The 14,788-nt window shown below is 37.9% G+C and overlaps 1 pseudogene; it reads left to right on the top strand.

Annotated features, from left to right (window-relative positions):
• Nucleotides 1-5,084: 5,084 nt before the first annotated feature.
• The window catches only part of LOC148115915 (vomeronasal type-2 receptor 26-like), an 87,504-nt pseudogene continuing 77,800 nt past the window's right edge, over nt 5,085-14,788 (top strand).

Genomic DNA, 14,788 nt, shown 5'->3' on the forward strand with positions numbered 1-14,788 from the left:
CTCAATGTAATCATGTTTATTCACTGTTAATCCCAGTGTAATCATCTTTATTTTTCTTTTATTTTTTCTAACCATCAACTTCCTCAAGTAGTATCTTTTATTTATTTATTTATTTATTTATTTATTTATTTATTTATTTATTTATTTATTATATTTTTATACCGCCTTTCTCCCGTAGGACTCAAGGTAGTGTACAATCAAGAAAAATATAGACATACAAACATCATAAAATTGCTAATTAAAATTTTTACTTAGTTTGGTCAATTAAATAAAACCCAGAATTAAATGACATTTTAAAAAATCATTCACATGTTCATATGTTTAGCTCCTCCTGTTGGAACATCAGGGTCTTGAGGGCACGGCAGAAAGCACGGAGATCAGGGATATTCCGTATTTCTGGGGGCAGTTCATTCCAAAGGGTTGGAGCCCTCACAGAGAAGGCCCTCCCCCTGGGAGTCGCCAGTCGGCATAATTTGACTGACGGTACCCTGAGTAGTCCCTCCCTGTGAGAATGAACTGGTCGGTGGGAGGCTATTGATGGCAAAAGATGGTCTCGTAGGTACCCAGGTCCTAAGCCATGGAGCGCTTTAAAGGTGATGACTAACACCTCGAATTGCACCCGGAAGACCACCAGGAGCCAGTGCAGCTCACGCAGGAGAGGTGTTACATGGGTGCAACGAGTTGCGCCCATAATCACCCCGCAGCTACATTCTGGACCAGCTGGAGCCTCTGGGTGCTCTTCAAGGGAGCCCCATGTAGAGAGCATTACAGTAGTCCATACGGGAGGTGACTAGGGCATGAGTGACTGTGCGCAAGGCATCCCGATCCAGAAAGGGACGCAACTGGCGGATCAGGCGAACCTGATAAAAGGTCCCCCTGGCCACAGCCATCATGTGCTCTTCTAAAGATAGCCATGAATCCAGGAGGACACCCAAGTTGCGAGCCCTCTCTGTGGGGAGTAAGGTCTCATCCCCAATTGTCAGTGATGGTACCAGCTGACTATACTGGGACGCCGGAAGCCACAGCCACTCAGACTTGGAGGGGTTGAGTCTGAGCTTGTTTCTCCCCATCCAGATCCGCACGGCCTCCAGGCAACGGGACATCACAGTAAGGGCATCATTGGGGTGGTCTGGGGTGGAGATGTATAGCTGTGTGTCATCAGCATATTGATGAACACTCACCCCAAAACAACGGATGATCTCGCCTAGCGGTTTTACATAAATGTTGAACAGAAGGGGTGAGAGGACTGACCCTTGCGGCATCCCACAAATAAGGCACCTCGAGGTCGACCTCTGCCCCCCCGCCAACACAAACTGTGAACAGTCAGAGAGGAAGGAGGAGAACCACCGAAGCACGGTGCCACCTATTCCTAACCCCTCCAGCCAGTGCAGTAAGATACCATGGTCGATGGTATCAAAAGCCGCTGAGAGATCTAATAGGACCAGGACAGAGGAACAACCTCTGTCCCAAGCCCTTCAGAGATCATCAACCAATTTATTAAATTAATTAACAAATTAATAAATCAATTTTTATTAACATCTTAATAAAAAATTAAGAGGAATTAAAAATGAATTAAAAATTGTTTTGTAGTTAGTAAAAAGAACTTGATTCCATTGAAATGTTTGGTTAGGATGATATTAGTTAATATTAATTTCAGAGTGAGTTTAAATCTCGGTTAGTCTTGTTTGTTGTTTGGTTTTAGTCCTGTGTTTAGGTCTTTCTATGTTTTGCTTCCTATATTGCTTTTCAACCATTATTGTGTGTGTTAATTTTATTGTAAATATTTAATAAAGATTATTTTTTTAAAAAAATATGAATTAAAAAGTTCATTATATCTATTGCTATGTTTCTTTTAATATAATCTATTTTCCATATATTTTAGCTTCAATCCCTAGTTCATTTCAAAATATCTGTAACATAGTTCTTCTTATATTTTTTTATCTCAATATAGTCATTTTATAAATCCAGGTCCTGGACTTCTTTAAATTTCTTAATATTTTCCAACCTTTTATTCTTTTATCAGTCAGTATTAATCTCCATATAATCATCATTAGATCAATTATTAATCTCAGTGTAATCATCATTATGTTATTGTTAATCTCAATATAATCTCCAGAGACCTCCTTTTTATTAGAAGTATGCACATATTCAATTATTTGTTCATATTTAATCACAATATCTTTATCTTCTTTATTTTCCACTTCTATGTCTTATTTCTCCATCTTCATTTTCTTGTCCACACATGTATACTCCTTTTCAATTTTTATATCCTCAAATTTTGTCCACTGTGCAATATTATAGTTATTTCTTTTATTTCCATTCTCCAAATCAAATAGTTGCTCCAATTATAAAAGTTCCATTGTACTCCCTTCTATTTCTTTTTTTATTCCTCCAAAAGTCAAGCCTCTTGTAAACAAGAAAATCCTCCTCCACAAGTTCTCACATCTATTATCTGGTGAAGTTCACAATTTTCCAAAACAAAAAACCAAGTTGCAATGTTCCTTTTTACTCCAGATGGTGTCTCTCTGCAATCCACAATTTCCAATTGCTTAATAAGTATCCGTTTTGTTTCCATTACATCACGATCTTACTTGACTTCTCTTTTTTCTTTTTCAATTTAAAAATAATAAATCACATTTAAAGTCCAGTCCAAATTTAAATAGCACTTCTCACTTCTTTTTTTCTTTTTTCCCCTTTATTTATACATACTTTTTTTTCTTCTTAAAGCTTATTATCCATTCTTTTTGTTTTTCTTGCCATTTAAGAAAGAAAAAAAAGGATCTCTTTATTTATTTCCAATCCTTCAACCACATCTAATTATTTGAAGTTTCCATTTAGTTTGTTCAGAAATCAATTTTCAATTGGGTTTTTGTCTCTTCCAAATTATGTTTCAAAATCCTCTTTGCCCCCATGCTCCTTAGCTGCTATTTCACATAAGGGGTCTTATAGTTGTAAGATATTTCTCTTCTTGTTATTCAAGCCTGAGTTGGCTGTCACTCACCTGGCTTCAAAAAGACTCTGTTCTGTTTCTTTCTTCTCTTCAGTTCTATACTTAGCCCGATTGTCCCAGCTTCATGGCAGCCACCATGGCTGCCGCCCGCCACCGACTCCTCACAGAGAATACCCTCTGACCTCCAAGGAACTTGCCTGTTCCTCTTGGTCGTCCGAGGTGCATCTCTTTTTTCCCCATCCCTGCAGGACGGTTCAGGTCTGAAGACCCATCGGCAGTGGTTCGGCAGCCGGGGTTTTTGCGACGCTCATCAGAGAACTTTATTTCTCCGACTGTCTCACCATGATGCTAAACCGGAAGGCTCTAAGCACCCACAACCTCTGAAGGAAAGCTGTTCCACTGGTTAATTGTCCTCACTGTTAGGAAATTTCTGCTTAATTCCAGGTTGCTTCTCTCCTTGATTAGTTTCCACCCATTGTTTCTTGACTTGACTTTTGTCGTTTTGGAAAATAAGTGGATCCCCTCCTCTTTGTGGCAATCCTTCAAATACTGAAAGATTGCTGTCATGTTCCTTCTAGTTCTTCTTTTCAATAGACAGCCTCAGAGATCTGGAGGTCAAAAAGCCCCATCATCATATAGTGCATCCACACAACCAGAAGAAGGGAAATCATGTCTCTTCAAACCAGAGGTGGGCTTCAAACATTTTAGCAAGGGGTTCTCTGCCTGGTTCCTGAGTGGGCATGGCCACGGTGGGCATGGCCTAGTAGGCCTCCTGTATCATGGTGGGGGGGGCATTTTTGCCCTCCCCAGGCTCTGGAGGCTTTTCTCGGGCCTCCAGGAGGGCGAAAACGGCCTCCCCCGGGTCTCGAGGCCCTCTGGAGGCTAGAAACGGGCCCATTTCCAGCCTTCCCAAACTTCCGGTATGCCTGTTTTTTGTTTTCCCCGAGTGTGTGCCCTGCCCTTACCTGCATCCAAAACAGGCTGCATGGGGACTCCTGGGAGGGGTGGGCTGGGCTGGGCCAGCCAGGTGTGGGATTTGGGGGTTCTCTGAACTGCACAGAACCATAGCTGGAGGTTCCCCTGAACCCCTGTGAACCCCCAGCAGCCCACCCCTGCTTCAAACCAGTTTTTTGGTGGGCATGGCAACGAATTGATGTCAAGAAAAAAATTCTATTGGCCCTCTATCTTTCTCCGAGGGGTGAAATGCTACTGGTTCGCTCTGGTTCTGGTAAACTGGTAGTAAAAAAGTCCTTGAAAAAGTTAAAAAAAAAGTTACGACGATCACAACTGTATGTGCGATTTTCGGAACCTTTTTTTTTTTTTTTACTTTTTTAAAGCATTGTTTTTCTACCCGAACTGGTAGTAAAACAATGCTTAAAAAGTAAAAAAAAAAAAAAAAAAGTTGGCCATGGCCACCCAGTCACATAACCCCCCACCAAGTCATGCCCACCAAGCCACATGCACAAGAACCAGTAGCAAAAAAAATTACATTTCATCACTGCTTTCTCCATATTAAAATTTAAAAACATTCCATATTTTCAACCTAGAGTGGCACCAAACTCCATAACTCTGGGTGGCCTTACCCAGAAGCCCCTGGAGGAAAGAAACCATGTTGAAGAGCAGCAGAAGTCAACAACAATACTTTGTCTTACTCCAGCATTATTTTCTGGACATGTCCTGACAGGAAAGACCACAACCGATACAGAATCCTGCCCTCAGGGGCGTATCTGTAATTTTTCACTAACATGCTGTACTCTGGCTTCTTTTCTGCAAATGGAGCCAAGGAAGGAGTTCATCATCCCCAGAGGAAAAGTTGCTTCCCACTGTAATTATCACCATCCTGCTCTTTGAGATGTCTTCTACTTCTCCAGTAACTGATGTAAACAGCAGACTGAAGCAACATGGAGGGAGGTTTCCTCAAGGAAAGAATAAAGGCTTTAGGTCACACTCTGTGTTATCTGAATTTTAGGACAGGTAGGAGCTGTGCTGTTAAATGTACCTTTCTCTCTTTTCCAGGTGAAGCTTGGTTTGTCTCTGTCTGAATCAGGAAAGTCACTGGCTTTTATGAGAGGGCTTTTAATTCTTCCTGTTCTTGCTTAGAAACAGGAAAGTAATTGATTCAGCCCTACGAATGATGGACCTCCTGCTTCTGCTTTTGATGCTGCTGTTGTCCCAGTCTGTCTCGGGGAAGCTGAGAATGAAATGCCCACTGAGTTTAGAGCACCAGGGTGCAAAAAAACCATGGAGTTATTACAGACCAGGAGACCATTTCATTAACATAATCATCGCTGCATCAAAACTGGTGCATATAACGCTCCCTTTCAACGCAGAGCCTTCGAATCAGTTTGACTCGTAAGTCATCCAGGATAATGCAGTTGCATTCCCTCCATTTATAATTTGAACACTCTAATTTTCTTCTCCTTATTCCACTGGCTCCTATATTGTAGCACATGTCCTATTTACTTTCCTGAATCATGTTGATTTCCATGCTTTCTTTGTCTTATTTTGAGTTAAAGACTCAAGTCCAAAGATGGGACAGAAAAAAGTCCACATTATTTTCCTCTCCCCGTTCAGTCTTGATTTTGTGATTTGAATACTGTATTGACTTTTGTTTAAATTAGTGATTATTGTGGTTTCCTCATGCCCAGTTCATTTCAAATAAAACTACTCATTGATATTTACTTCACGATCCTTATAGAAATACAGGATGACTTATTTTTTACAATTGGTTTCTGAGTCACTTTTGAAACATCCTCTTCCTTCTATAGTGATTCCACTTTAATCATTCATTTATTTCTGACCTTGGTTACTGGCCAGATAAAAATTAGTATTGTTAGAAATATTGGTGCATTTGCGATTCTTAACCCAGGAGGGGGGCTGTATCAGTTCCATCTCCCCAACATTCATTAAAATTAAATGGTGATGGGTGAGTATCATTTGTTTCTGGGTTTGGAGTCAGTGTTGTCTTAGGATTCTGTAGGTTTCGAGAGAGAAAGTGGATTACATTAAAAAACAAATGTGTTTTTTAAGTTTTTTAAGACAAGATACATTCATCAAGAATCATAAGGTACAACACAATGATAGTCATAGGGTACAAATAAGCAATCAAATCATATTAGGAAACAGCCAATAAAAATCGTAAGGATACTAGCAACGAGGTTACAGTCATACAGTCATAAGTGGGAGGAGATGGGTGATAGGAATGATGAGAAGATTAATAGTAATGGAGACTTAGTGAATAGTTTGACAGTGTTGAGGGAATTATTTGTTTAGCAGAGTCATGGCGTTTGGGAAAAAACTGTTCTTGTGTCTAGTTGTTCTTTTGTGCAGTGCTCTATAGTGTTGTTTTAAGGGTAGGAGTTTAAACAGTTGATATCGAGGATGTGGGGGGTCTGTAATAATTTTCACAGCCCTCTTTTTGAGTCGTGCAGTATACAGGTCCTCAATGGAAGGCAGGTTGGGAGCCATGGTTTTTTCTGCAATTCTAATTATCCTCTGAAGTCTGAGTCTGTCTTGTTGGGTTGCAGAACCAAACCAGATAGTGACAGAGGTGCAGGTGACGAACTCAATAATTCCTTTGTAGAACTGGATCATCAGCTCCTTGGGCAGTTTGAGCTTTCTGAGTTAGCACAGAAAGAACATTCTTTGTTGTGCTTTTTTGATGACGTTGTTGATGTTGGGTGTCCATAGCAATAGCACTTAGACTTATATACCACTTCACAGTGCCTTACAACCCCCTCTAAACGGTTTACAGAGTTGGCAGATTGCCTCCAACAATCTGGCTCCTCATTTTACCGACCTTGGAAGGATGGAAGGCTGAGCCAACCCTGAGTCAGTGAGACCCGAACTGCCAAACTGCTGGCAGCTGCTGAACAGCAGAAGTGATGATAATAATGTGATCATTTTTACAGGAGTTTATCTATTGCTCATTCAGAAGTGCAATGCTTCATTTTCACTAGTCAAGCAAAGATATATTTAAATATATAACATATATTTTAAGATTGATGGTGGTGGTAGTGATGATGATAAAATGAACATTTTTTACACTAGAATATACTCTGATCAGTCTAGAATCCTACGCCATATTTTCGCTATTCAAATGGTCAATAAGAATTCCCCGCTCCTGCACAATCTCACACTTGGCTACAACGTCCATGACAACTATTTCAGCACTCTTGGCACATCAGATGCCTTGCTGGACATCCTCTCTACAGGAGAAGCCAATATTCCCAACTACGGCTGTGGAAAGAAGGACAACCATTTGGCTCTTTTTGAATCAACTGGCAGTGAGATCTCCATCCAGATATCAACATTAATAGACCCCTACAAAATCCCACAGGTTTGTATGTCTGCCTCTCTATCTAGTAAATTGGGTGGATTGGTAGGATGGGTAAGCGATAAATCCAACTATATTTCCTCTGTGGAATTCAATCAATCAATCAGAATAGAGCTGGAAGGGATCTTGGAGATCTGCTAGTCCAATCCCCTTATCAAGCAGGAGACCCTACACCATGTCAGACAACTGGATGTCCAGTCTCTTCTTAAAAATCTCCAGTGAGATTTTTAAGATTTCCAGAAGCCTCCACAACTTCTGAAAGCAGTTCCGCTGGTTAATTGTTTTCACTGTTAGGAAGTTTCTCCTAAATTCCAGGTTGCTTCTCTCTTTGATTAGTGTCTATGTATTTTTTCTTGCCTTGCCTTCTGTTGCTTTGTAGCACCTTCCCAAATAGTGGAACACTGCTATCATGTCAGCCCTACTCCTTCTTTTCTCTAGACGAGCCATACCCAAGTCCTGCCACCGTTCATAAAACTGTATGTTTTAGTCTCAGTCATCTGAGTTGCTCTTCTCTGAATTTTTTCCAAAGTCTCAACATCTTTTTTGTAACATGGTGACCAAAACTGGATGCAGTATTCTAGGTGTGGCCTTACTAAGGATTTGTAAGACCTTACCAATACGTCATGTGAATTCAAGAGCTGCTTTTCTCCATGGCCACTCTAGGTGTGTTGTCAAGGGATGGGATTGATATTGTGTGTTTGTGTGTGTGTGTAGCACCCAAGCAGCCATATAATTTCATGACAACATCCCCATTGCTTTGGGGGCTTCTCCTGCACACTTGTGAAGGTGAGGAGAGGCTTTGTGTCTTATCAAAGGATCTTCTGTAGAAAAGGAAGCACAGATGGAAAGCTTCCGTTTTCTTTATCAGCTTAGCCAAAATATTATTTTCAATGGTATACAAATTTCAGGTTTGTGAAAAGAATCCCAATGGCTTATATTATCTAAAGTTTATAGGAAATATATCTTTGTGGACTTACACTGACCACTCCCATTAATTGATCCAATTCGTTTAAAAGGTACAAGCATATTAATCAACATGTCAACTACTTTTTACCCTAATCAGTCCATGATCAAATTCAATACAAAGGACTTGAAGAGCAACAAAGCTCCTGGAAAGGATTTTTTTTTAAAATAGTTTTTATTAATAATAAAAAGAAAAAACAAAACCAACATAAATACATTGAAACAACATACAAAACGAACACACATCAATTCAGTCCAATGACTGACTCTTAGAAGATATTACAATGGTGGGTTATTTTTCATATTTCTATTTGTATCAATATTTACAGTCATCTATTTACTTAGTTGTGTATGTACATATATAGTTGACTCCTTATTTACTTCTATGCGTTTCTATTGAGTAATCGAAAATCATCTTTATATTCCTATTTTTGCCTCCAGCCAGTTGTACCATCTTTGCCATACTAAATAGTAATCAGTGTCATCTTTCTCTTGTATTTCTTTTGTGAGCTTATCCAATTCTGCACATTCTGTGATTTTAGCTATTATTTGGTCTTCTGTGGGTAACTGTTCAGATTTCCAATGTTGGGCAAAGAGTATACGTGCTGCTGTGAGGATATGGATGATCAAATATTTTATTTCTTTGGTATATTGTGCTGTGATTATTCCCAATAAAAAGGTTTCCGGCCTCATTTCCAGTTTTTGTTTCGTGATTTCTTCAATCATTGTTTTAATTTGTTGCCAGTATTGTTTTGCCCTTCGGCATAGCCACCAGAGATGATAATATGTCCCTTTCTGTGATTTACATTTCCAGCACATCGGAGATGTATTTGGGAACATCTTGGCTAGGCGCGCCGGTGGGAGGTGCCATCGGTAGAACATTTTGTAAAGGTTTTCCTTGTAGGGTATAGACAATGTCATCTTGTAATTTATCTTCCACAGATTCTCCCACTTATCCAATTCAATAGTATATCCTATATTTTTGGCCCATATTATCATATTCTCTTTGACAACCTCCTCTTCTAATTTGTATTTTAATAGGTACTTATAAATTTTGGTAATCATTTTCTCATCTGTACTTTGTAATATTTTATCCAATTCATTTGGTTCATTTTGGAATCCAAATTGTGCCCGATCAGTTTTATATCTTGATTCTATTTGCATGTATGGCCACCAATCAATGTCTATACCCTGATTTTGTAATTCTTGTCTTGTTTGTAATTCTCCTTCACTGTTCAGTAATTCTTTATAAGTTCTCATTTTCTCTATATCCATGGCGTTGGGATATATTAGTGCTTCCATTGTCGATAGCCATCGTGGGATCTTGGTATAATGTTTCCTAATCTCTTGCCATGATTTGTACAATGATTCTCTGATAATATGTTGCTGAAAGTATCTGTGATGCTTGTCCTTTCCCTCCCACAGAAAGGCGTGCCATCCACGTTGTAATTCAAAGCCCTCTAGTGATAGCATTCTTTTATTCTTAAGGTCTATCCAGTCCCTTATCCAGTTCAGCGACGCTGCTTTATAATATAACTCCCAGTCCGGTAGGCCTAAACCTCCTTTTTCCCGAATATCTTGCATACATTTTATTTTGATTCTGGCCCTTTTCCCATTCCAGATAAATTTTGTTATTATTTTATTAAGGTCCTTAAAAAAGTTCTTTCCTGGCCAGATTGGGGTTACTTGAAAAAGGTAGAGTAATCTAGGCAGTATATTCATTTTTATGGATGCAATTTTCCCTAGGAATGACAGTTGTAATTTGTTCCACGTTTCCAGGTCTTTTCTAATTTGTTTCATTAATTTATTATAATTGTCTTCTCTAATTGTTATTGCTTTAGCAGTAAGCCAGATTCCTAGATATTTTATTCTCTTTACAATTTGTATTCCTAATTTGTCTTCTAGTATTGTCTCTTGTACCTTTGTCAAATTCTTTGTTAATATTTTAGTTTTTTGTTTGTTAATTTTAAGCCCTGCGACTCTTCCATATTCCTCTATCTTCGCTAGAAGTTTGGTTCCTGTTATTTCCGGTTGCTCCATTATAAATACCACGTCGTCAGCGAAGGCTTGCAATTTGTACTCTTCTTTCCGTGTTCTCAAACCTTTTATTTGGGCATCTTTCCTGACTTCATTTAGTAATATTTCCAATGAAATTATGAACAATAGTGGGGATAAAGGGCAGCCCTGTCTCACACCCTTTTGTATATCCAGATTTTCAGTCATATCTCCATTAATCATAATTTTGGCCGTTTGGAGGGAATATACTCTTCTAATCATATGTAAAAATTTAGCACCAAAGTCCATGGTTTCTAGTTGCAATATGAGGAAGTTCCAATTTAGATTATCAAAGGCCTTTTGTGCGTCTAAGAAGATTAAGGCTACTTGTTTATCAATTCTTTTCTCGTAATATTCCAAGACGTTGATAATTGTTCTTATGTTGTTTTTGATCTGTCTTCTTGGAACAAAACCGTTCTGATCTGTATGTATGTATTTATGAATAATTGTTTTCAGTCTTTGCGTTATAACCAACATGAAGAGTTTATAATCTACATTGAGCAATGAGATCGGCCTATAATTTTTAACTTGTGTAGGGTCTGTGTCTTCTTTAGGGATAAGTGTAATAATGGTTTCAGTCCAGGATTTGGGAATTTCTGCTTCTAACAGTGCATCATTGAGGACTTGGAGTAACAGTTCATCGATTGCATTTTGACAGTTTTTATAAAACTCCGTTGGTATTCCATCCGGGCCTGGGACCTTGTTGTTTTTTTGCTTTTTCCTTGCTTCCACCAGCTCAGACATCGTAATTGGTCTATTTAATGCTTCTCTGTGGGACTCCTCTAATTTTGTAATGTTTGTTTTACATAAGTATTCCTTAATGTCTTCATCCCGAATCTCTTCTTTCTTGTAAAGACTTTGAAAAAAGTCTTTCACTATACGTTTTTTGTCTAGGTTGGTATGGTATATTTGTCCTGTTTCGTCTTGCAATTGAAATATTGTTCTCCTTTCTTTTTCTTTTTTCAATTTATACGCTAACCAGCGCCCCGTTTTGTTTGCATGCTCAAAATGTTTCTGTTTTGCTAATTTAATTTTCTGTGCGATTTCTGTCTGGGTAATCAGATTGATTTTATGTTTGGTAAGGTTTAATTTTTCTTTTATTGTTTTGTCATGGGGCTCCTTCTGCAATTCTAATTCATATATTCTAAGTTCTTCTAACAACTTATTCCTTGACTGTCGTTTCTCTTTATTTTTTTTTGCCATATACGCAATTGTAAGACCTCTTATGTATGCTTTAATTGTGTCCCAAAGGTTTTGAAGCGATGTCTGTTCTTTAGTGTTTATTTGTAGGAACATTTTAACCTCTTTCTCAATCATCTGTATATATTCCTTATCTTTTATTATTCCCGTATCCATCATCTACCTCCTTTGCTTTCGATGTCCTTTCCATATTATTTTAATGGGGTTATGATCTGCCCAGGTGTTCGCTGCTATTTCGATATTTTTTACCTCCTCTCTGAGGTCTGAAGTCATCCAGGCCATGTCGATCCTAGACCATGACTGGTGTGGGTTCGAATAATATGTATACTGTTTCGTTTGCATGTTTGCCTCTCTCCATACGTCATGTAGGTGTAGTTCGTTGATCATGTCTTTGAAAGGTTCCGGTAGAGTTTTCTTTCTGGTTTTACTTTGTTTATTACTCCGATAGTCTTTTTCTATGTCCATGATTGCGTTGAAATCTCCTACCATACAGATAGTTTCGTATTCCAGGTCTTTAATTATATTATGTAGCTTTTTAAAAAAGTCATTTTGGTTTCCGTTGGGCGCATATATGGATATTAATAATATTGTTTTGGATCCTGTTTGTATTTCTATTATTAAGAAACGTCCTTCTGTGTCTGTATATATTTGTTTTGTTTTTAGATATTTCTTCACATATATTACGACTCCTCTCTTTTTTTGGTCTCCTAGAGCTGCATATAGACTTCCTAATCTTTGGTTGTCCAATAGTTTTTGATGCTGCCTTTTGATGTGTACCTCTTGGAGTGTTATAATATCTGTTTCTAGCTTTTGAAGTTTTGTAAATGTCTGTTTTCTTTTAGCTGGTGAATTAAGTCCGTTTATATTGATTGAAATGAGTTTTAGCTCTTTTTCCATCTCTCTTTATTTATCTATCCGTTGTTTGCAGTCTTTTTGTGTTTCTAGTAATCATTTGCGTCTTTTCCCTCGCTCCCTCTCTCTCCATTCTTTCTCTTTCCAATCTTCTCCCCTCTTCTTGGTCTCTTTCTTCTTTCTCTGTCCGCTGTTCCTCTTGCCTCTTAAGTTCCTCTTCTTTTCTGCTCTCCTGCTCCTCCTCCAGCACAAAGTGTTGGTCAAAGAAGTCATGTGCTTTTCCTACATTATCGATTCTGTATTTTTTGTCTTCCCAGGAGATTAGTAGACCCTCCGGTATTAGCCAGCGGAACTTAATTTTAAATTTATTCAACTGTGCTGTTAGAAAGTTGTAGTTCCTTCTTTGGTCCCTTGTCCTTTTTGGTATCTGTTTGAGGGTTAAAATTTCTTTTCCTTTATACATAGCTGTATCCTCTCTCATCTTCCTATAGATCTCTTCTTTTAAAGATTTTTTTGTAAATCTGATGTGTATTTCTTTTGGTAACTTATTTCTCCGGGCGTAGTTCGTGTGGACTCTATAGATTTCGTCTATTCCACTTCGTATCTCTTCCTTGTCCCTCTGGGTCACTTCTGAAAGTATCTCGGTCATGATTTCTCCTAGGTCCTCCTCCTTTTGCTCTTCCACGTTCTGAAACCTTAAGTAGAAGGATGCCTTCTCCATCTCAAGATATGATACCGTGTCCTCTAAGTCCTTATTTGTGGCTGCTTGGTTATATTCCATCTTCTCCATTCTCTTATTTGTATGTTCTATTCTCTCCTCCACCTTATAAATCCTCTGTTCATTTTCCTCTATTTTATGTTGTATCTTTCCTATCTTCTCATCCATGTTCCTAATATTATCCTTTATCTCTCCCACATCCATCCTAAGTTCCTCGTGATTTTTCCTTGTCTCCTCATGGTTGTAGGCCATGGTCTCTTGCATTTTATTCATTCCTTCCTGAATCATTGTTAATACGAAGTGAATGTTTTGCATACTAAGGGTGGGAGTTGCTTTATCTTTTTCCGTGGTTTCAACTGTTTTTTGTTGTGCTGGGGAGGCCATGAGTATCATCTGGCTTGATGGTATTTTCTTACTTAACTTAGAGATTGTTGTTGAACTTGTAGTTGCCATTTGTATTTCTTTTATTATCTTCTCCCAGAATTTCATATACTGATTACTATTTGGGCTGTTCTATTTCTTTTGGTATTTGTGTTTGATTGGTGGCTTTCAGTAATCCCAGTAATCCCAGGGAGATAAGTAACCAAAATGAGTTTCCTTGTCACACTATCACTGTCTATATATAAATTGATCTATAAGTTCTATTTTTCACTTTTCAATATTTTACAGAGTTCTTCAATTCATGATGGCTATCTGGCCTATATTACTCTCTAAACATGGGGTGAAATATAAGGGGAGGGAGTGAGGGAAAAGTCTAATACTTCAGCAATTCATCAGTTAGCTATCCTTATAATTAATTACTTACTATCTTATTTAAATTTATTATTAATTACTATTTATCAAATCAATTACCCTTAATTTCTATCCTAGATTCAATTAATCTATCTAATATAATTTTCAAAACTAAACATACAAAACAATATAATATTTAACTACCGAGATAAAATATAGCACTAAGATAAGTATAAATATATATTTAGAATAAATATGAAATTAAGTTAACAGTTATATATATAGTATATAGGATTATATATAAGATTTCACAAACAGTACATTTAATATTAATGCTTTTTATGCTTCTTAATCACTAATTTGTTATCAGCTTTTAATACAATTAATTATACTTTACAGTTGATTCTTCTTCTTCTGGATCACTCTCTTCTCTTTTTTTTTCCCCCAAATTTGTATCCTTCTTATTTATTGTTCAGAGTCTAGTGTCCCAATACTTTTAGATTGAATGTCCAATGTCCACCAAAGCTCCAAGACTCCCGAGTATCCACCTTTCAACAACAACAAAAAAAAGAAAGAAAGAAAGAAAGAAAGAAAGAATAGGGGGTAAAATAATCCAAGTCCCAATGTCTAAGTCCAAACCTCCAAATATCCAAAGTCCAAAAGTCCAAAAGTCCAAAAGTCCAAAAGTCCAAAAAAAAATATTCTGCTTAGGTTGATTTGATTTAGCTCCAAAAGTCACTAGCTTCCACTTTAAACGGAGTTTTTCTCTCTTCCGGTATCAGCTGCTTGTTAATTGTCTCGTTGTCACCTCCACAAAGGGCAAAGTCTATCAAATTAATCCCTTTCTCTCCTTAAATTCCGTCTCTCCTCTGTAGCAAAATATTCAAAATCCAAGTTTCTCTGGGATCACTTTCTCCTCCTGGGTTCTCCCTGGATTTCCTCCGCTTTCGCCGGCTGCTAATTTATGCGCTGTCACTGTCAA

The sequence above is a fragment of the Pantherophis guttatus genome, chromosome 2 (genome assembly GCF_059756535.1).
Source record: "Pantherophis guttatus breed Tessera chromosome 2, ASM5975653v1, whole genome shotgun sequence".
NCBI classification, from domain to species: domain Eukaryota; kingdom Metazoa; phylum Chordata; class Lepidosauria; order Squamata; family Colubridae; genus Pantherophis; species Pantherophis guttatus.